The sequence below is a fragment of the Chiloscyllium plagiosum genome, unplaced genomic scaffold (genome assembly GCF_037043375.1).
Source record: "Chiloscyllium plagiosum isolate Xiang-an unplaced genomic scaffold, Cpla_swu_hap1 HiC_scaffold_30, whole genome shotgun sequence".
NCBI lineage: Eukaryota > Metazoa > Chordata > Chondrichthyes > Orectolobiformes > Hemiscylliidae > Chiloscyllium > Chiloscyllium plagiosum.
Genome location: NW_028270168.1, coordinates 56,413,814 through 56,437,154, shown reverse-complemented (window position 1 = coordinate 56,437,154; position 23,341 = coordinate 56,413,814). Strand labels below are relative to the sequence as shown.

Genomic DNA, 23,341 nt, shown 5'->3' with positions numbered 1-23,341 from the left:
GACATAACCACCAAAGAGGGGCAGGAAATGAGCCATAACGACCCCCTCCATGGCCCGCTGCCTGGACCTGTTTATGGCCAGTTGGTCAGGCCCAGGAGGAGTCCTCTGACCTGCCCTCCCCTACTCTGTACCAGATGCCCAAAGATCAGTAACATGGGGCTGAAGTGCGACCAAAAGCAGAAGAGAAGGATTTTCAGAAAACTAAAAAGGGAGTGCAAACAGCCACACCCAATATTAAAAAAGGTCCACGGACTCCACAGCACCACAGAACAAGCAGTTGGGCTGCGAGTCTGTGAACCACCACAATCTGAAGTTGCAGGGGACTGCTGTGTGCAACACCCTCCACCTCAGATCTGAGAAATAGGAGGAGGACTCCCAGATAGTCCTCCCCACCACCCGGTGGCAAATGGGCATGCCAAAGTGTGTCCGGGCAGTGAATAAGGGAGAAGAGGTGGACTGTGTACAGCAACAATCGATAGAAGGCCTGTCATTTTACATTCCTGAAGAGGACAAAACTAAAATTCTGGAGGTGGCTCAGGTTATGGGGCACAGGCTCCCAAGGGAAATATGGGACCTTGGGGCCAGTGTGAAATTCCGAGCAGGCAGGGGTATGCATAGATGGGATTCCACCGCACATCTGAGCACCCTCCAACTGGTGCATTATGTCAGATCCAAGCACTGCCATTTTAAGGTGTCAAGTGGCAGTGGCCAAGAACCAAACGTCTACCGCTCCTTGCTCACTATACCCTGTGGCAACATCCAACCCAGACCCCCGCCACCCAGCACATCCCTAACCCTGGTCACCCACGCTGCCACAGCTCTCTCCTCCAACAACTACTCGAACCCACGAGTACGGACGTGCAGATTTCTGAGCAACAGCTCCAACGACAGCTGCTACTCCTGCCAGAGGGTAGGTGCGACACGATTCAACCATGTTCCAGACAATAATCAGGCTCTCGTAAAAGACAGGCAGCATCCTGAGGGTGACCTCCAAACTGACACACCCAATAAACAGGAGCTGCGTGTCATAGTTGAGGTTAAGCACCTGGCAAAGAAAACACAATCACCAGGGCGCACCACCTAGAAGGCTCAACGTAAAGGTTGCCTTTACATTGAAGGCTCACCTCCAAGGTCTGAAGGTGGAAATTCGCCCTGGATGCACATCGACTGACGGCCCTCCAAAAGCATTTTTTATGAACTGCCACAGATAGATTGTCACCGTGGAAAATAGCAAGTTTGCTTGCTACTGTAAGAAAATCTTAATGACTCCATTCCCACCATGACCCCAACCAAAAAGCAGACTTCTTTCACATGACTCCAAGAGTTGATCTCAATTCCCTTCAACAATTTTGAAATAGCTAGTGGTTAAATGGACAGCAATACGTCAAACAACATCGACAGTTGAAATCTAAATCTCGAACTCCAAGCAATGATGATGAAGCCTCTTGTCTGTAAACAGTAGCAGGAAATCTGTACAACAGCTTCATACAAACAATCAACATCCTTTCACCAAACAAGTGAAATAGAATGTATATTTCAGCAATATTTCCCAGATGACATTGAAGGGAATTGTAATGGGAAGAAACTGTCTACTTATCCACACCCACAAAACAATTCCAGACTGAACCCCAGTTTTGCACTTTTGGACACGACATTAAAAGCACAGACATTTTGGAACTGATGGTCTTGCAAATTGAATAATGTTTCCTTCTTATAGATTTGCATTTCTTGCATATTTATCAGTGCGCCTTCATTGCAAACAGTTCCTGAAGCATCTAAGAATGTGTTGAATGAACTATGTTGTTGCAGTCCTGATTAAGTCAATGCATACTGAGTGATGGGAGAATTAAAAGCAGTCTCTTCAACATTTCACGACTGGAGATTTTAAACATCTGCATATCCAGAAAATTAAACTCCAACCCAGCAACAGGCATCATTACATCAGTAAAAACGTAACGTCCAAGGCCCAGATTCTTAGTGCCAAACCAACTATACAGGGAGAATTCGTGGCACTCTGAATCTACCCTTCAATTTTGTCCATTCATATGCTCCACTGTCAGTCCAAAGTCAGTGAAATCAACTGGAAATTAGACAAATGGCCCAAGAACACTGGAAGAGATCACCAGTTCCTGAGGTGGCCTGGGGATGACAGCCTGCTTTGGGTTTCAGCGCTGGGACCAAAAATTAAGTGGAGCAATAAACTAAAAATCATGCTCCATCACTCACCCCACCATTCTTCCTACCCATATTCACCCTCATCCATGGAGGATCATTTACTCATCACCTACTATTCACCCATTCTAAATTCCTGTGCAATTGATATCAAACAGAAAAAAGGGAATGAGACAGAACCTACAAAAACACAAAGGCAAGTTGTGAAATTGAGCTGAATGAATCTTGAAAAGTGTGAGATTGACATTTAGAAAAAGTAACCACAGAAGCCGCTGGATCATCACAATGTCCAACTGGGGCACTGCCATTCAACATGGACAGGGCCCTGGTCTGGGAAACTGCCACTGCCCCCCCCCCCCCCCCCCGTCTCTCTCTGGTAAATGTCAAGGCTGAATCATACTGGCAAGACAGTTCAAAGACAAGCATCCAACCCATAACTCCATCACCATGAAGACTATTTGCACTTCAGTAACTTCACCCAACTCCACTTTAGTCTCAGCTTATCTGCTGCTGAAACTCTCATCCATTCCTTTGTTACTGCTAGACTTAATAATCATAACACGCTCCTGGCTCGCCTCCCACATTTAACTGCTGTATAACCTTGAAATCATACAAATCCATGCTCCATCAGTGCTTCAGCCTTACCTCTTGCACTGTTTTGCTGGGTAGCTTCAACATTCAGGATGGGGATATTTGTGGAGCCTGAACTGAGCTGTTTAAATTGTCCACCACCATTCACGACTAGATGTGACTGGTCTGAAGAGCTCAGATCTCTTTTGTTGGTTGTGGGACAGCTTAGCTGTATCAATGTGTTGCTGCTAATGCTGTTTGGAATGTTAATACCTGGCTTTGTCACTTAAATAGACTGACACCTCATTTTTAGGTATGCTCAATGTTGTTCCTGGAATACCCTCCTGCACTTATGGCAAGTCCTTGATTTGATTTATTATTGTCACATGTATTGAGATATAGTGAAAAGTATTGTGTGTGAAACAGTCAAATCTTACATAAGTACATATACGTGACAGAACAGAATGCAGAAGAGTTACAGCTATAGAAAAGATGCAGAGAAAGATCAACTCAAACATATGAGTTCCCCAATGATAGTCTGATATCAGTGGGGAAGAAGCTGTTCTTAAATCTATTGGTACATGTTTTTAAACTTTTCTACCTGCACTTTCACAACAGCACCATTGATACAGACAGGAATGTGTCCTCCATTCCACTTCCTGAATTAATGACTAGCTCTTTCGATTTGCTGACAGAAGGAAAGATTGTTGTTCTGACAGCTATCTAACTCCTTCCTGTACTCTGTCTCATTGTTTGAGATCCATCCCATCAAGGTGGTGTCACCAACAAATTTGTAAGTGGAATTAGAGCTAAATTTGGCCACACAGCTGTATGTGTATAAGGAGTAAAGTAAAGGGGTCAGTATGCAGAGCACTGGTGTTGAGAATTAGTATGGAGGTGTTGTCACTTATCCTTACTGATTGCGGTCTGTGGGTCAGGAAATCGAGGATCCTGTTGCACATGGGGGAGTAGACTCCTAGGTCTCGGAGTTTGGAAATGGGTTTTGTTGGTATTAGGTTGTTGAAGGTAGAGCTAAAGTCAATAAGTAGGATTCTGATGTGGGTAACAAGGAGAACTACATGTTCCAGGGATGAGCGTGGGGCCAGTGAGATGACGTCTGCAGTGGACCTACTGTGACGGTAGGCGAATTGTAGCAGATCAATGCAATCTGGGAAGCTTGAATTGTCTGTCCACAGAGCCATAGAAACAGACCCATTGGTCCAACTTATCCATGCTGACCAAATATCCTAACCTAATCTAGTCCCATTTACCAGCACCTGGCCCACATCCCTCTGAACCCTTCCTATTCAAATACCCATTCAGAGCCTTTTAAATGCTCTGATTGTACCAGCCTCCACCATTTCATCATTCCATACACACACCACCCTCTGCGTGAGAACGTTGCCCCTTAGGTCACTTTTATATCTTCCCCTCTCACCCTAAACCTATGCCCTCTAGATATGGACTCCCACACCCTAGGGAAAAGATTTTGTCTATTTATCCTATCCATGCCCCTCATAAACTGCACAGCGGGTCCCAGGTTCAAGTCCCACCTCGGGCCACTGTCTGTGTAGAGTTTGCACATTCTCCCCATGTCAGGTGAATTGGCCATGCTAAATTGTCCATAGTGTTAGGTCCATTAGTTAGGAGTAAATGTAGAATAGGTTTGGGTGGGTTACTCTTCAGAGGGTTAGTGTGGACTGGTTGGGCCAAATGGCCTGTTTCCACGCTGTGGGGAATCTAATCTGTTGGGAATCTAATAAGATCACCCCTCTGCCTCCGACGCTAGAGGGAAAACCACCCCAACTTCTTCAGCCTCTCCCTATAGCTCAAATTCCCCTGACCCTGGCAACATCCTTGTAAATCTTTTCTAAACTCTTTCACGTTTCACAACTATGAATCCGCACTCCAAGGTCTCCTTGTTAAGCAACACTCACCAGGATCTATCCATGAAGTGTATAACTCCTGCTCTGATTTGCTTTTGCTAAATGCAGCACCTCCCATTTATCTAAGTTAAACTCCATCTGCCACTCCTCATCCTATTGGCCCATCTAGTCCAGATCCCATTGTACTCTGATGTAACCTAATCCGCTGTCCATTACACCTCCAATTTTGGTGTCATCTGCAAACTTACTGATTATACCTCCTACGTACACATCCAAATCATTTACATAAATGACAAAAAGTAGTGGACCCAGCACCGATCCTTGTGGCACACCACTGGTCTAAAAAGCAACCCTCCACCTCCACCCCCACCCTCTCTCTTCTACCTTCAAGCCAGTTCTGTACCCAAACATTTCTCCATGTATTCCAAGAGATCTAACCTTACTAACCAGTCTCCCATGAGGAACCTTGTCGAGTGCCTTACTGAAGTCCAGCACATCATAATAATGGATGTCAGAGCCACATTACCTGTCTCACTGGATTACTAGCCCAGTGATAATACATGACGACCTCTGGCTTGATTCAGCTATTTCAGAAAATATACCTGACGAAGGAGCAACACTCCAAAGCTAGTAACATCCAAATAAACCTGTTGGACTATAACCTGGTGTAGTGTGATTTTTAAAAATTGGTCCACCCCAGTCCAAGACCAGCACCTCCACGTCATTTCCAAAAATCTCATTCTTCCCTCTATTGCTGTAAGTGGGGCAATACTGACGCTTCCTATCCAGCCTTCAGATTATAACAAAAAAGTATTTTTAATCAACCTGTTCAGAGCTGTTAACACACATATCTGGAGCAGGTGGGACTTGAACCCAGGCCTCTAGGGGTAGGGACACTGTCACTTCAACACAAAAGGTGCCTCCGTATATACTACATGCGTGGGATCGTTCGAATAATGCTCTACAAAGATTCCTAGTTCAGTAATTCCTCAATTTGTAAATTCACAGTCTTGTTTTCTAATCCCGTCACGATTTTGCATTCTCGATAGCTACGTGTAAATGAATTCGTTTCTTCCAGAGAAACGGAGAAACAAACCAGAATCTTCTGCACAGAAAATGTCAATGATATTCGAATCCAGTGATCCCAATGAGATGCGTTTTTGACGAACCGGAATATTTACATTTTGAGATCTAACTGAAACAGGATATTTATAAAACCTGTCAGTCAATAATAAATCAATCAATCTCTCAACTGTTCGACCTTGCGTCGTCCTCACTTACCCAGTCCGTCCGCTCTAGGGGATGGTCACGTGTTATAGTGACCCCCCCCCCATTCACTCCCATTAGTTAGTTGCAGGACAGACCCGCCCCTCTGCCGTTCCGTCATAAGTCACATGACCCCAGCTGACAGTCCATCAGGTTTATTTAAAATCACATGTTTTCCGAAGTAAGCAACCCTCAAACCTATCAGCGTGACTCGGTTTTGTACTCAGCTGGTCTTTAAACTGTATAATTTAGAAATCATAATCACTTAAGGGATCAATGCACTATAATAGATCCGAGCTAAACAACTGAGAAACAGAGAACAGGAGGGAAATCCAGATGAAGTGAAGACTTTTACAGAAAATGCCCAGAAAGTTATTTCAGAGATTCTAAACGATTTTGTAGACTATCAGCTTTTTCTAGGTGAAAGCATGAACAGTGATGACGTGACTGGATTGTTAAACTATCGTGAAGATGGTATTACTCCATACATGCTTGTTTTCAAGGATGGTTTGGAAATTGAAAAATGCAAACACTGCTATCTGCAGTTCATCATGTTGAATTCATCGATCATAATGGCTCATCATTTCCCTGTAATAATGTTGGACTTATATCACCGGGCTGATTAATGAACAGAAGTAGAAGCATTGTTTTAAAACTTAGATTGTAATAAAATGCATTAATCACCTAAAAAATAAATAAATCAGAGCTCCTTTGACAGCACATTCCAAACTGGGATCTTGGCGCAGGTCGGACTGGCCGACTTCTTCTTCAGGCCACAAACCGGGGACGGTCCGCCGCCCCGTAAAGGTTCGAAGTCTCCACTGGTCTCCGCTTGCAGCAGTGAAGGGACAAGCCGGCGGCTGCTCTCCCTGCCCGGTCCCAACACGGCCCAAAGCATCCAACCCTCGCCCTCGAGAAGGGTTACAACCTAAACGTCAACTTCTCCACATCCTCATGCTGCCTGGCTTGCTGTGTTAGTCCAGACCCTTGCCTGTCAATTTTGGATTCCGGCATCTGCAGTTTTTTTTGTCCCTGCCCACAGTATCGTCCTTGCATTATACATATCAACTCTGGAAAAAAGATTATATGCTTGTCATAATTTTATAGACTTCCATCAAGTCTCCCCTCAGCCTCCAACGCTCCAGAGAAAATAACCCGGGGTTTTCTAGCCTCGCTTTATAAGCTCATACCTCGAAACCTGGCAACATCTTGCTAAACCTCTTCTGCACCCTCTCCAAAACCTCCACATCCTTCCAATGTGGTGACCAGAATTGAATGCAATACTCTTAATTGTGGTCGAACCAACGTGTTATAAAGCTGCAACATGATATCTTGTCTCTTGTACTCAATTCTCTGACCAAATGAAGACAAAGATCCCTTCTAAGATCTTGTAAACTTCCTCTGGCCTTGGAGGCGGCACAACACATCGTTCCTCAGGTATGGGGTCCAAAACTGGACCGGACTCCGGTGAATGGCCGAGTCCGCACCAGCAGCAATGCTGTGGCCCGTCCCTCTACTCAGAAGGGTGAGCTACGCTCACCTGGTCACACCAGTGAAAGGTGAGCTGCTTGGGGCTGACTTGTACTCCAGCACCAGCCAGAAGAGCAGCCACTCTACATCCATCAATGGTGTACAGATCTCAGTGGTAAGATGGCAGTGGGTGGCGTGCTGTCTGCCGAGAGGTCCCAGAAATAGGAGTCAAATGCTGATAAATGACACTAGACTTTTTTAGGATATTGGGTCCATTACGACATGGGGTAAACACTCCTGCTTAATTTAAAGCAGCAACGAAGAAATGATTTATCCCGTGCAGTAATCTGGAAAATTCAAGAGGCAAAGAACTGTTTAAAGTAAAAATTATCAACTTTAATTCTTAAAGTATATCGACGAATAATTAACTATTTACAATTCCTTCCTCTAACCTATCTTTTACCTTCCCCCTTCTACAATACTAGTCCGATAAAACCCCCGATTAAGATTTACAAAACTAAACTTATCTCAAAACTAGGCAGCTTTTGGTTCTTCTCTGTATGCTGGTCTTCGTTTCTTCTTCTTGGGGATTCTGCTTTAACAGTTCACTGATCGATAAAGGTACCTTGAAGAGATCTATTTTTTCATGCAGTTTTTACATGCTGGTAGCTTGGTAGTTCTCCTCTCAACTGTTCAATCTTCTGTGGTGTTATACTCCCAAAGCATCAGATTGTGTCATTGGCTTTTAAGCTTGTCAATATACTCAATTCAAACTTGATTGAAATTTGGTATTTTTCAGTGTATAATTTAACTGATAAACAAACTGAAATTTGGTCATTGTCTCAAAGCAACTCAGCCAGTGCTATCTGTTCTGAACCAAATGTTACATTGTACTCAGTGTGCTCGCCAAGTCCTTCACTCTCTTAAAGGTATAGTACACTTCTACTCCTTCATAACAGGTCAGTATGGACAAGTTGGACTAAAGGGACTATTTCTGTGCTGTACATCTCTAAGACTCTACTTCTCCTACCTAAAAGGACAATAGCAGCAAACACATGGGAGTTTCATCCTATGTGAACTCTCCTTTAAATCTCACACTAGCCTTATTTGTAATTGCATCAACATTCCTTTAGTCAATGTCCTGGAGCATCTTCCCAATAGAATATGCGTATTCCTACAACGTGCAACATTTCAAGAAGGTACTTCAACATCACGGCACGGTGGCACAGTGGTTAGCACTGCTGCCTCACAGCACCTGAGACCCGGGTTCAATTCCTGCCTCAGGCTGACTGTGTGGAGTTTGCATGTTCTCCCCGTGTCTGTGTGGGTTTCCTCCGGGTGCTCCGGTTTCCTCCCACAGTCCAAAGATGTGCAGGTCACGTGAATTGGCCATGCTAAATTGCCCGTAGTGTTAGATAAGGGATAAATGTAGGGAAAAGGGTGGGTTGCGCTTAGGCGGGGAGGTGTGGACTTGTTGGGCCGAAGGGCCTGTTTCCACACTAAGTAATCTAATCTAATCTAATCACCTTCAGCAGAGCAACTAGGGATGAGCAATAAATGCTGCTTCAACCACTGGCAGATGACATGAGTGATGGAATTAAAAATCTGCATTCAATCCAATATCTTATAACTCTTAACTATATCCTAAAGTGGGTCCCAGGATTAAAAACAATACTGCAGCTCAGGTTGTGTGTTTTACAATTTCAACACAAGTCAAAAATTGGGCAAGAGACCCAAAGGTTGAAATAAAACACACACGTGAAAATACAAGCTAATTTTAAAAAGGTAGAAATTAATGGTCACCATTTTGGGTAGAGGTGAGGCAAGAAAATGCAGCTTGGGAGAATAAAAGAGCAAAGAATATTCCACACTACTAAGAATCACCTACTCTAAATTTCTATTCTTTAATTTCAGTTAAGTGTTGGAAGGAGCTCTGAGTTCAATCTCCACCCTGCTCCAGAGGTGTGTAATAACATAGGTGAACAGATTGCTCAGAAAAATGCGTGGGCGGCACGGTGGCACAGTGGCTAGCACTGCTGCCTCACAGCGCCCGAGACCCGGGTTCAATTCCCGCCTCAGGTGACCGACTGTGTGGAGTTTGCACGTTCTCCCAGTGTCTGCGTGGGTTTCCTCCGGGTGCTCCGGTTTCCTCCCACACTCCAAAAGATGTGCAGGGTCAGGTGAATTGGCCATGCTAAATTGCCCGTAGTGTTAGGTAAGGGGTAAATGTAGGGGTATGGGTGGGTTTCGCTTCGGCGGGTCGGTGTGGACTTGTTGGGCCGAAGGGCCTGTTTCTACACTGTAATGTAATCTAATCTAATCTAAAAAAAGGTAGTGAAAAGTTAGCTTTTGTGGTTCAGTGGCAATGCCCTTAGCTCTTATTCAATGAGTGAATGCGAACACTTTTTTCTATCTTATTTCAACATATGATAAATGTTATACACAATGAAAACTCTCTTTGATATTCTTTATGGAATTCATACTGATAAATCTCCTCTGTCCCTTCACAAGAATCTTCACATTCTTCTTGGTTATTGTGGCCAGAAGTGAACACAATCGAGTTTTGGCCTAAGCAGACATTTCTAAATGCTCAGTTTAGTCTCCCTGCTCTTATTCTCAAAACCACTGTTTAGGAAGCTTATGATCTAGCTTGCTTTACAAGCAACTCCCTTAATCTATCCTATCACGCATGTGAAGCATTGAGGAAATGCTTACCGAGAGGTGCAAGGGAGGAGCGAAGGACTTCTGGGAAGGCGAGTCTAGCGGTTTAAAAACCTTAGTTCAGGCATCGGGCCCTCCATTTGCCGAGAAGTGCAAGGGAGGAGTGAAGGACTTCTGAGGAGTTTTTAAGTGGGTGAGGTTTCTTTTTTTTTCCTTCTCTTTCTGTGTGGGCTTTCAGAGTAGTGGGATATGGATGTCAGGGCAGTTGCATGTTACATCTGCGGGAAGTGCACCAACTCCAGCTCCTCGAAAACAGAGTTAGGGAACTGGAGCTGGAGTTGGATGAACTATGGATCATCTGGGAGGCTGAGGGGGAAATTGAGAGGATGTACAGGGAGGTGGTCACTCCCCAGACACAGGATAAGGACAGCTGGGTTACTGTCAGGGGGACGAAAGGGAACCGACAGTCAGAGCAGGGCTCCCCTGTGTTTGTTCCCCTCAGCAATAAGTATACCATTTTGGATATTGCTGCGGGGGCAGCCTACCGGGGAAAGCCATAGTTGTCACATCTCTGGCACTGGCTCAGAAGGGAGGGGGGGGGGGGAAGAATAGAAAAGTGCTAATGGTAGGGGACTCAATAGTTAGATGGATTGACAGGAGATGTGGTCAGGAACGGTACTCTCGGAAGGTACGTTGCCTCCCTGGTGCCAGGGTCTGGGACGTTGCCGATCGGGTTTACAAGAGTCTGAAGGGGGAGGGGGAGGAGCCAGAAATCATGGTACATATTGGCACCAATAATATAGCCAGGAAAGGGATTGAGGATCTGAAAAGTGACTACAGAGAGTTAGGTTGGAAACTGAAGAGCAGGACAAGTAGAGTAGTGATCTCAGGTTTGCTACCGGTGCCACGAGATAGTGAGATGAGGAACAGTCAGCGAATGCAGCTTAACATGTGGCTGCGAGGCTGGTGCAGGAGGGAGGGCTTCAGATACCTAGACCGTTGGGATGCCTTCTGGGGAAGGTGGGACCTGTATATAAAGGACAGGTTGCACCTGAACTGGAAGGGTACAAATGTCCTGGGTGGGAAATTTGCTTGTGTGATTCTGGAAGGCTTAAACTGGTTAGGCAGGGGGGTGGGAATTGGAGCCACATGTCTGAGAGGGGGTCAGTTGCAGACAGGTCAGTGACAGGATGTAGTGAATCTATCAGGAAGGTTTCTCACATGGTGAAGCAAAGGGATCGGATAAAGGTGTCTGCTTTAATGCAAGGAGTGTCCGGAATAAGAGTGATGAACTTAGAGCATGGATCAGTACTTGGGGCTATGATGCTGTGGCCATAACGGAGACGTGGGTTTCACAGGGGCAGGAATGGTTGCTCGATATCCCAGGGTTTAGAACATTTAAAAAGAACAGGGAGGGTGGAAAAAGAGGAGGGGGTGTAGCATTGCTCATCAGAGAGTGCATCACAGGTACAGAAACGAAGGTTGTCGAGGAAGGTTTGTCTACTGAGTCAGTATGGGTAGGAGTTAGGAACAGCAAGGTAACAGCCACCGCATTGGGGGTTTTCTACAGACCACCTAATAGCAGGAGAGAGATTGAAGATCTCATAGGAAAAACGCAAAGTAGCAGGGTTGTTGTTATGGGTGATTTCAACTTTCCCAATTTCAACTGAAATCTCCCAAGTGCAGATGGTTTGGAAGGAGCCGTTTTTGTCAGGGGTGTTCAGGAGGGTTTCCTTACTCAGTATATAGACTGACCAATGAGGGGAGAAGACATTTTGGATTTGGTGCTCAGCAATGAGCCAGGACAGGTGTTAGATCTCACGGTGGGAGAACACTTCGGTGAAAGTGATCACAACTGCCTCACATTTAACATAGCTTTGGAGAGTGAAAGGTACAGTTACTGAGAGAAGATATTTAATTGGGGAAAAGGAAATTATGACGCTATCAGACAGGACTTGTACAGACTGGGAGCAATTGTTCCACAGAAAGGGCACAGCAGACATGTGGAGACTATTTAATGAGTGATGCACGAATTTGTTCCTTTGAGACAGATAAGAGGAGGTAAGATTAAGGAACCTTGGATGACAAGAACAGAGGAGCTTCTCATCAAAAGGAAGAAGTTAGCTTATGTAAGGTTGAGGAAGCAAGGATCTAGCACAGCTTTAGAGGATTACAGCTGAAAAATGTGTTGCTGGAAAAGTGCAGCAGGTCAGGCAACATCCAAGGAGCTCCTTGGATGCTGCCTGACCTGCTGCGCTTTTCCAGCAACACATTTTTCAGCTCTGATCCCCAGCATCTGCAGTCCTCACTTTCTCCTGGAGAGGATTACAGGCTTGCTAGAAAGAAGCTCAGAGATGGACTGAGGAGAGCCAAGAGGGAGCACGAAAAAGGCTTGGCAAGGAGGATTAGGGAGAACCCAAAGGCATTTTACTCATACGCGAGGAGTAAGAGTGATCAGGGAGAAGGTAGGGCCGATCAGGGATAGCGGAGGGACCTTGTGCGTGGAGTCTGAGCAGATAGGGGAAGCCCTAAATGAGTTTTTTGCTTCGGTTTTCATCGAGGAAAGGGAACTTGTTGTGAATGAAAACTTTGAGGAGCTGGGATACAGTCTTGACTAGATCAACTTTGATGAAGCTGATGTGCTAGAAATTTTGGAAAGAAGATTGATAAGTCGCCAGGGCCAGACCAGATTTATCCCAGGCTGCTCTGGGAAGCAAAAGAAGTTGCGAAGCTGCTTGCGAGGATCTTTGCCTCCTCACTCTCCACGGAAGTCGTACCGGAGGATTGGAAGGAGGTGAATGTTGTTCCACTTTTCAAGAAGGGTAATAGGGAAATCCCTGGCAATTACAGACCAGTCAGTCTCATGTCTGTGGTCAGCAAACTTGTGGAAAGAATTCTGAGGGATAGGATTTATGACTATTTGAAAAAGCATAGTGTGATTAAAGGCAGTCAGCATGGTTTTGTTTGTGAGGTCATGCCTCACAAATCTTAAAGTTCTTTGAGGAGGTTTCAAGACAGGTCGATGACGGTCGAACAGTGGATGTGGTGTATATGGACTTCAGCAAGGCATTTGATAGGGTTCTTTGAAGAGAAAGTGAGGTCTGCAGATGCTGGAGATCAGAGCTGAAAATGTGTTGCTGGAAAAGTGCAGCAGGTTAGGCAGCATCCAGGGAACAGGGATGGAAAGTATTCTGCCTGGAAGACAGTATTGAGTGGGGTCACATAGGGCTCTGTTCTTGGGCCTCTGCTCTCCGTAATTTTTATAATTGACTTGGAGGAGGAGGTTGAGGGGTGGGTTAGTAAACTTGCAGATGACTCAAAGGTTGGAGGTGTCGTCAATAGTATAGACGGCTACTGCAGGCTGCAGCGCGACATAGGCAGGATGTAGAGCTGGGCTGAGAAATGGCAGATGGTGTTCAGCTGAATAAATCTGAAGTGATGCATTTTGGAAGGTCGAACTCGAATGCTGAACATAGGATTAAAGACAGGATTCTTGGCAGTGCGGAGGAACAGAGGGATCTGGGTGTGCAAGTACATAGATCCCTCAAAGTTGCCACCCAAGTGGATAGGGTTGTTAAGAAAGCATATAGTGTTTTGGCTTTCATTAACAGAGGGATCGAGTTTAAGAGCCACGAGGTTTTGCTGCAGCTCTACAAGTCCCTGGTGAGACCACACTTGGAATATTGTGTCCAGTTCTGGTCGCCCTATTATAGGAAAGATACAGAGGCTTTGGAGAGGATGCAAAGACGATTTACCAGGATACTGCCTGGACTGGAGGGCTTGTCTTATGAAGAAAGGTTGAATAGGCTCAGACTTTTCTCTCTGGAGAGAAGGAGAAAGAGAGGAGACCTGATCGAGATGTACAAAATAATGAGAGGAATAGATAAGGTCAATAGCCAGAGACTTTTCCCCAGGGCAGGATTGACTGGTACAAGAAGTCATTATTTGAAGATATTAGGAGGAAGGTATAAAGGAGACATCAGAGGTAGGTTCTTTATGCAGAGAGTTGTGAATGCATGGAATGCGTTGCCAGCTGAGGTGGTGGAAGCAAAGTCATTGGGGATATTTAAGCGACTGCTGGACATGCACATGGATAGCAGTGAGAGTTGAGGGGTGCGTAGGTTAAGTTACTATATTTTACATTAGGATTAAGTCTCGGCACAACATCGTGGATCTAAGAGCCTGTTCTGTGCTGTACTTTTCTATGTCTATGCCTATGTTTTTAGCATTAAAGATTGTACATACTTGTTTATCATTGTTATTGATCTTGGCTGTGGGATGAAACCTTTGCAACCCCAACTGAAGTCCAATATAAAGAGAAAATGCTGGTGAAACTCAGGAGGTCATAGAGTTATATCAGATACAGAATTATTACTTTGCTTCTGTCTCCATGAATATTTCCAGACCTGTTGAGTTTCTCCAGCATTTCCTTCATCAAGAATATTTTATCTTCCATCAATTTGAAATCAATATGTGTAGCGCCATCAGGGAGAAAATTTCCACCTGCTGATTATGGAAGGGCATTCTTACACATCCTGTCAACTGAAAAAGCAGCAGTGACTATTCTGGTATTTTATATTAGTGAAAGCATTACATTTCCCAGCTCCAAATCCACCAACTGGGAAAGTTAAACTCATTGAATGCACAATGTGTGTTTTCCCAACGGAGAGTTTTTCTTTGAAGAGTTGTGTGTTTGCAGCAATTCCCTCATTCATGCCAAACCCTGGGAAGCTGTAATTTCATAAAGGATTCCAGATTTTGGATTCTGTTCTGTTGAAAATGTTTGATTCTACATTAGTTCTGCTTCTTCTGTATTGCCCATGCAGTTGGTTAGCAGTATAATTTATTTGCTTTTTTTTATTTGCATGTCTCACAATTCTTTACTCAAAACTAGCACCAAACAGACGCATGGCAGAGTGAATGCCCAGCATTCGCCATGGTTATGTGCATCCCCTATCCACAGAATAGAACCGTAGAGTCATAGAGATGTACAGCATGGAAACAGACCCTTTGGTCCAACCCGTCCATGCCGACCAGATATCCCAACCCAATCTAGTCCCACCTACTAGCACCCAGCCCATATCCCTCCAAATCCTTCCTGTTCATATACCCATCCAAATGCCTCTTAAATGTTGCAATTGTACCAGCCTCCACCACATCCTCTGGCAGCTCATTCCATACACGTACTACCCTCTGTGTGAAAACGTTGTCCCTTAGGTCTCTTTTATATCTTTCCCCTCTCACCCTAAACCTATGCCCTCTAGTTCTGGACTCCCCAACCTCAGGGAAAAGACTTTGTCTATTTATCCTATCTATGCCCCTCATAATTTTGTAAACTTCTATAAAAGGTCACCCCTCAGCCTCCGATGCTCCAGGGAAAACAGCCCCAGCCTGTTCAGCCTCTCCCTGTAGCTCAGATCCTCCAACCCGAGCAACATCCTTGTAAATCTTTTCAGAACCCTTTCAAGTTTCACAACATCTTTCCGATAGGAAGCAGACTAGAATTGCACGCAATATTCCAACAGTGGCCTAACCAATGTCCTGTACAGCCGCAACATGACTTCCCAACTCCAACTCAATACTCTGACCAATAAAGGAAAGCATACCAAACACTTTCTTCACTATCCTATCTACCTGCCACTCCACTGTAGTATGTAAGTTCAGTGTTGATCATTGTATGGAGCATGCGGTCAAAGGATGGTGATGGGATATTTTCTTGGATCCACAATCAGTGAGAATGAAGAGGGGCAGAGGGAAGAATGGGAAGGCTTTGTGGTCATCTTGTGTAAACCAAAAGCCTCAAATAAGAACCTCCCTATCCCCTTTGCACCAAACAGGCTCTAGGCTTCATCTCAGCGGTAGGCCCCAGAAAACATTTGCCATTTCTATTAGGGGTATGGAGCAGCAGGAGACATTCACAACTTCCATCTTTGCAAGGTGCAATAATTGGGATGACAAAAGGAGCTTGCGGTTCATTGTTCAGAATGGAGACAACTTTTCCATGAATCTATACATCTTATTGATCAGGCAGAACAGATATCTGACACTTCCGAGGTTCCATGCTCCGACTGACAATAAAATTAAATTAAAGCAAAGAACTCTGGTTTCTGGAGACCTCCGAAACAAAACTATAAAATGCTGGAGAAAATCAGTAAATCCGGCTTGATTCATAGAGAGAAAAAGAGTTAGTGTATCAATTCTAGTGAACATTTGTCATAATGCTTTTATAACTTTCTCTTCATCCAGCCACTGTTTGATTCTTATTATCCTCCAGGTTTATATGTTTGTGTTTATGTCCTAAAACAGGGAGTTTGTGTCACAGACTTTATTGATGTGCGCTCTCATTGTGGCTACTAGAAGTTCCACTAAATGTCCCTTTCCACAATTCAATCATTACCAGACAGTCTTCTGTACCCTTATCAATGTAAACTTACAGAATACTGAATGGCCTGGATAAAGTGAATGTTGGGAAGTTATTTCCATTGGCAGGAGAGACGAGGCTCCGAGGGCAGAGACTTAGAGTAAAGGGAAGACCCTTTGGAATGGAGATAAAGAGAAACTTCTTTGGCCTGAGAGTGGTGAATCTGTGGAATTCATTGCCAGCAAGGTCATTGAGTATATTTAAAACAGAGTTCTTGACTGCCAAGGGGATCAAAGGTTACAGGGAGAAAGCAACAAAATGGGGTTGAAAAACCTGTCAGCCATGATTGAATGGTGGAACAAATGGCCTAATTTCTGCTCCTGTGTGTTATGATCTTATGCCTAGATGGCTTTGGAAAGGGAGCAAGCAGTGTGCACCTTTATGAATAGTCTCTTCTACACCAATGAGTAATTAAAATGACAAAGTTTTATCTCAACATGGTCAAAAATCAAATAACACCAGATTATAGTCCAACAGGTTTATTTGAATTTGCAGGATTTCAGAGCTCCACTCCTTCTGCAATTTCAAATAAACCTGTTGGACAATAACCTGATGTCATTTGATTTTTGATCTTGTGTACCACAATCCAAGTCCAGCATCCCCACATCATATAAACATGAGGAATAATTTTCTGCTACAGCTAGAAATATTCCCTTTGCTTTTCTTATCGATTCTCATTCCTTTTAGTTGGAATTCGCCATGCATTTGGGGAAATCAACAATATTTCTTCCAACAAAATAAAAATTCTGAATATCTGTCCTGTACTGTCAATGATAACTTTCTGAACTTCATTTTTCAGGGAGTTAATTTGCAGATGGGAAACTTAAATCAAATATCACATCAAGATCTGACAGAGATACTCAGTTCATCAAGAACAGAATATCATCAGCCTTTGATGGTGGAAGGAGAAATGATTATCTGTTCTGTCTCAAAGGAAGAAAAAAAATCAAATATTATTATGACAAGACACAGTCACACCTGAGTCAGTGTGTTCCAGTGAACTGACTGTGGGAACAACTTAAAGCCATGTGGACAGAGTCAATAAAAATAGTCCTATTAACAGCAGGGGGAAAAATGTTTGCCCATGTTCTGTGTTTGTTTAAGGTTTCAATTGATGTCCAATCTGAAGGGACACAAGGATACCCTCACTATGGAGAAGCCTTGGAAATGTGGGGAGTGTGGGAAGGGATTCAGTTAACCATCCCTGCTGGAAATTCATTGGCTTGGGAATACAGGAGAAAGGCCATTCATCTGCTCCATGTCTGGGAAAGGATTCACACTGGGTGACTAACCCAATGTGCTGACACACCAGCACGTTTACATTGTTTGGAGGCTATTCATCTGTTGTGTGTGGGGGAAGGGAATCATTCAGTCACGCAGTCTGCTGAAACACCAGCCAGTTCACATTGCTGAGAGGCTGTTTCATCAGTTGGACAATGAAGACCGTTTTTAAAACGCTGTGGATCTGATTGAGCCCTAGACTGATAGACACTTAGTTGTTCTTACTCTGGGAGACTGTTGAAACAGTATACGCTTTCATTGAACATGAACACATTCACACTGGAGAGAGGCTGTTCATCCACATTATCTGTGGAAGGATTCACACAGTCATCACATCTTACTGCACATTTTACATGTTCACTCTGATAAAAAGACCTTTCGGATCATCTAGATGTGAGAAGAATATAAAATCAGGAATGAACTCCTAAGACATCAGCTAGTTCACACAGGAAAAAGGTGGTTCACCTGATCATTGTGTGGAGAAAAGCTTCTCTCGATCATTCAACCTCTTCAACACCAACTTGTTCACTGTGATGAAAGACCTTTCAAATGTTCTGAATGTGAGAAATGTTATAATACCATAAGTGATGTGCTGAACACCACAGGTTCAACATCAGGAGAGGTCATTTAAATGCTCCCATGTGCCAGAAGGAATTCATTCTATCATCTACCCTAGTGACACACCAGCAAGTTCACACTCAGGACAGGCCATTTACCTGCTGTGTGTGTGGAAAGTGCTTCATTCAGTCCTCCAAGCTTCTGACACGTTAACGGGTTCACACAGGGGAAAGACCATTCACTTGCTCTCAATGTCGAAAGGCATTCAATCACTCATCACACATTTTGAGACACAAGCTAGTTCACAAGTGACGATTGATGTTAGATTCTGCTGCGTTCGTTGCTGTCAGTCCCACACAAGACTGAGCTTTGCTCATGCTGACAACGTCAGCTTGTTCGTTATGATGCTAATAATCCAATAAGTGAGCTGATGTTTAATATGAGGCTACGTGTCAAAGGAATTGAGTTTGTTTCAGACACTTGATTGGGACCTTAATATCCTCAAGAAAAGACACAAATTGATATCCCATTAACATTTGCTCCACTTTGAATCTTTCTAAATTTCTAATGATAGATCATTTCATTTCTCTTAGCTTTTTTTGGATGAGTTAACTATTCTTCTGCATTATTCGGGTTGTTTAGTTAATGTATTTCTTCCCATTAGAAAATAGCTTGCTCATCGCCAATACCTGTTTATCACTGGTTATCTTAGCTAGCGAAAATGGCTTCTGAAATCAAAATGGTTTCCCCTTCTCCCATACCTATCCTGGATAAAAGGTTAAGGAACATGTATTATCATTGAATCATAAAAGTTCTGAATCCATTGTATTGTCTCTGTACTCAGATTGGGTATCTCTGTGTTGTCTTTATTACAGAGTTGTTCACAAAGTCAGCAAATGGCAACTGTTTTTTGAGTTTGGTTGTTTAGTGTCCCAAACCAAAGATTCAAAATTTAAAACCAACAAGGAAACATATCGAGGCCCCATCATCCAGCTTGATATTTGCCAGTCTGTTATCTAAAACAGTTTGGTGGACTGAGTAGAAGAGGGTTCCTTTTTTTTTCCAAATCATTTGTAAGTCTCTTTCAAATATGAACAGGATAGAACTGTCAGTGTTCACTACACTTAAGCAAATGGGAGGTGAGACAGCAGTTGTTCTTGATCTCTAAAGAAGAAAACACTGGTTAGACCACAGTGAGACATCTGAGTACAGTTCAGTTACTGCATGACAGGAAGGATCTGATTGCACTAGAGGGGGCACAGTGGAAATTGTCAGGAATTTACCAGCAGTGAAAAGGTTTAACAATCCAGAAAATTTGGATAGTCTTTGGCTGATAGGTCTAGAATAGAGGTGGTGATAAAATTATAAAGGCCACAGAACGCGAGGAAAACAATAGTCTATTTCATTGAGAGAGAGGCCAGTCACCAGGATGCAGAGATTTGAAGTAATTGGAAGGATTAGAGAGAAACTGAGGAATCACTTCAGCCAGAGGGTGTTTGGTTCTGGAACTCACTGCCAGAAATGGAGGTCGAGGCAGAAGCACATGTCACATTTAAAAATTACTCCAATCTACAGTGAGCTGCTTTAACTCTCAGCGTTACAAGACCAATAGCTGGAAACTGGCATTATACTGCAGAGCTCACTTTCAGCCAGTACAGATATTATGGTATGAACCACCTCCTCTGCTATGATTCAATGATAATACATGTTCTTCAACCTTTTATCCAGGATAGGTATGGGAGAAGGGGAAACCATTTTGATTTCAGAAGTCATTTTCGCTAGCTAAGAAGGGACATGCCCTCAATACCAGTGATAAACAGGTATTGGCGACGAACAAGCCATTTTCTAATTGGAAGGACAACATGAACTAAACAACCCACTAATGGGATTCTCTCACTGACAATGACACTGCACCTCCGTACCCATTTAACCGGAGCCCCAAGGATTTTCCTCTCTATGGGGAATCCTAGCTATAACAATACCCCCACAGACAAGATTTCTCCAAACTACTTAATACTGATTATCACAGACAAGAGTCACGATGCACAGGTTGCAACTGATTGTTCAACTAATCAAGACTGTCAGACCAGTTGTATTGTTATCCCTTTTTAATATTGTTAAAAATTAGTTAGACCTGTATTGTTCTGTCATCAACAATCAACCAGTTGCAGCCCTTTATAAACTGCATATGCCTGGAACTGAGTGGAGAGGCTATGCAGAGCGGCCATTTTGTCCCTGAGCGGCTGTTGACCCCTTCCCACGATATTGTGAAATAAACAAGCGTATCAATTTCACAAAGTCTGCGTACGAGCTTTATTTTAAATTGGAAATTGTCCGACAGTTTGGCGTTAGTCGGCAGGTCCTCTTGCCTATAAAGGGGGATCCAGACTGGATGTAAATTTTAAAAATTCGGTATATTGCGTGAACCTGACCTGAGTCAGGGACGGTCCTGAAAAGGACAGGCGCTGGGCAAGATGGAAGACTGGAAAGATCACCACTTTAAATCTCAAGTTCACAGTAGGGAAACCTTGGGAAATTGACTAGGCCACCTGTGCTTATCTTGTTCGTTTGTCCAGTGTTCTGTACTGTCAGTGTGTCCTACCTGCTTGTCCTGTCTGTGTTCGTCGTGGTGTGGCCTGTTCTTTGTTTCCAGTTCAACTACTCACAGGTAAATGTAGCTGCAGAATTCGACACGTTTCGGAGAAGGACTGCTCCCGGGGACGAGTCTGACTTTTCCTATCGAGACGGGTGGTCCGCCGCCACTGACACTCTTGAGGAAAATGCAAAAACGCCATGGTAAATACATGTGCTGCAAGAACAAGGTTACACGAGGGTCACTGGCTGACACTGTATGGAAGAAAACGGGGGACAATAGATATATAAACCCCATTTACTACCGATTGCTATGATTGGCCCCATGGGAATTGGCCATATGAGGACTCCTTTAAACTAGAGAAAATTGACTAGTGGAGAACGCATATTGCGGGTGGGGACGGTGACCCCCTCTTGGGACAGACTTCAGTGCCTGGATAAATTTAAGGAGGTCGCGAAAGGACACCAGCGCCCTAAAATTAAAGATCGCCATCAACTTTCAGACATCCCGGCATCTTCTGATCTAACGCCCACTGTCCCGCCACCATGTACACCTCAGGACCCTAATGTTCCCCTCCTGACCCTAGAGCTGGACCTGTTAGTAAATGAGGTCACTGCATTTGTTGTCACACAATCTCTTCCCCACCCCCCCCACCCCACCCCACCCCACTCGCCCCACCCCCCCCCGACCCCACCCCCCACCCCACCCCCACCCCCCCCCCCCACCCCCCACCCCACCCACCCCCCCCCACCCCCCACCCCTGCTTCGGCAGGGCGGTGTGGACTTGTTGGGCTGAAGGGCCTGTTTCCACACTGTAAGTAATCTAATTTAAAAACCTCAGGTAGTAATCTCAGGATTTCTACCAGTGCCATGCATTAGTCAGAGTAGGAATGATAGAATAAGCAGGATGAATGAGAGATGGTGCAGGACGGAGGGTTCAGATTTTTGGGACATTGGAACTGGTTCTGGGGGAGGTGAGATGACTACAAATTGGACAGTCTACACCTGGGATGGACTGGAGCCTTGCAGGTGCTTTTGCTAATGCTGTTGGGGAGGGTTTAAACTAATGTGGCACTAATGTGGCAGGGGATGAGAACCAAATGAAGAGGTTAGTGGACAGTAAGGAGATAGTAACTAAAGCCTGTAAGGAGCTAGATAATGAAGTCAGTGTGACTAAGGGGAAGAGGAGGCAGGGAGCAGATGATGAATGCAAAGGTCTGAGGTGCATATGTTTTAATGCAAGAAGTGTAGTAGTTAAGGCAGATGAATGTAGGGCTTGGATTAGTACCTGGGAGTATGATGTTATTACTATTACTGAGACTTTGTTGAGGGAAGGGCATGATTTCCAACTAAATATCCCAGGATATTGCTTCAGGTGGGATAGAGAGGGAGGTAAAAAGGATGGAGGGATTGCATTACTGGTCAGAGAGGCTAACACAGCTGTGCTGAAGGAGGCACTATGGAAGACTCGAGCAGTGAGGCAGGCCTCAGAGGTAGAAAGGTTTTGGGAACAATGCTGGAGCTGTACTACAGGCCTCCCAACAGCGAGCATGAGATTGAGGTACAAATATATGTAAACAGATTATGGAAAGATGTAGGAGCAACAGGGTGGTGGTATTAGGAGATTTTAATTTTCCCGACTGAGATTCACTTAGTGTTAGAGGTCAGGATGGAGCAGAACTTGTAAAGTGCATCCAGGAGGGTTTTCTAGAGCAGTGTGTAAATTGTCCAACTCAGGAAAGGGCCATACTGGTCCTGTGCTGGGAAATGAGCCCAGCCAGGTGGTTGAAGCTTTAGTAGGGGATTAGTCTGGGAATAGTGATCACAATTCCTAAGTTTTAGAATACTAATGGACAAAAATGAGTGGTTCTAAAGGGAGAGTGCTAAATTGGGGGAAGTCCAGCTAGACCAAAATTTGGCAGGGGCTGGGGAATGTAGATTGGGAGTAGCTATTTGAAGGTAAATCCACATTTGATACATGGGAAGCTTTTAAAGAGAGGTTAATTAGAGATATTTTCTTGTGAAAATGAGGGATAGAAATGGCAAGATTCAGGAAACATTGGATGACAGGTGAAATTGTGAGACTAGCTGGGAGGAAAAAGGAAGAGTACATAAGGTTTAGGTGACTGAAGATGGTTGAAACTTTGAAAGAATATCGGGAATATAGGACCAATCTGAAACGGCGAATTAAGAGGGCTAAAAGGAATCATGAGAGACTTTTCGCAAACAGGGTTATGGAATATCCCAAAGTCTTTTATTCATATATAAGGAGCAAGAGGGTAACTAGAGAAAGGTTAGCTCACTCAAGGACAAAGAAGTAAAGTTATGCGTGGAATCAGAGAAAATGGGAGAGATTCTTAATGAATACTTTGCATCGGTATTCACCAAGGAGAGGGATATGACACATGTTGATAGATATCTGATTACTCTAGGTCAAGTCAGCATAGGAGGAGGAAGTGTTGG

At 44.1% G+C, this 23,341-nt stretch overlaps 1 long non-coding RNA gene across 3 annotated transcripts in view; it reads right to left on the bottom strand.

The window, feature by feature from the left end:
• The window catches only part of LOC148142206 (uncharacterized), a 31,789-nt gene extending 10,619 nt beyond the window's left edge, over nucleotides 1-21,170 (bottom strand). Inside the window, exon 1 of one of the 3 annotated variants that reach the window (XR_015752191.1) lies at nucleotides 20,952-21,170. This is a non-coding gene — a long non-coding RNA (uncharacterized LOC148142206). Of the gene's footprint in view, nucleotides 1-5,724; nucleotides 5,888-5,909; nucleotides 5,937-20,951 lie in introns of those variants that run through there. The other 2 variants (XR_015752190.1, XR_015752189.1) reach the window with 2 other exon arrangements.
• Nucleotides 21,171-23,341: the final 2,171 nt, after the last annotated feature.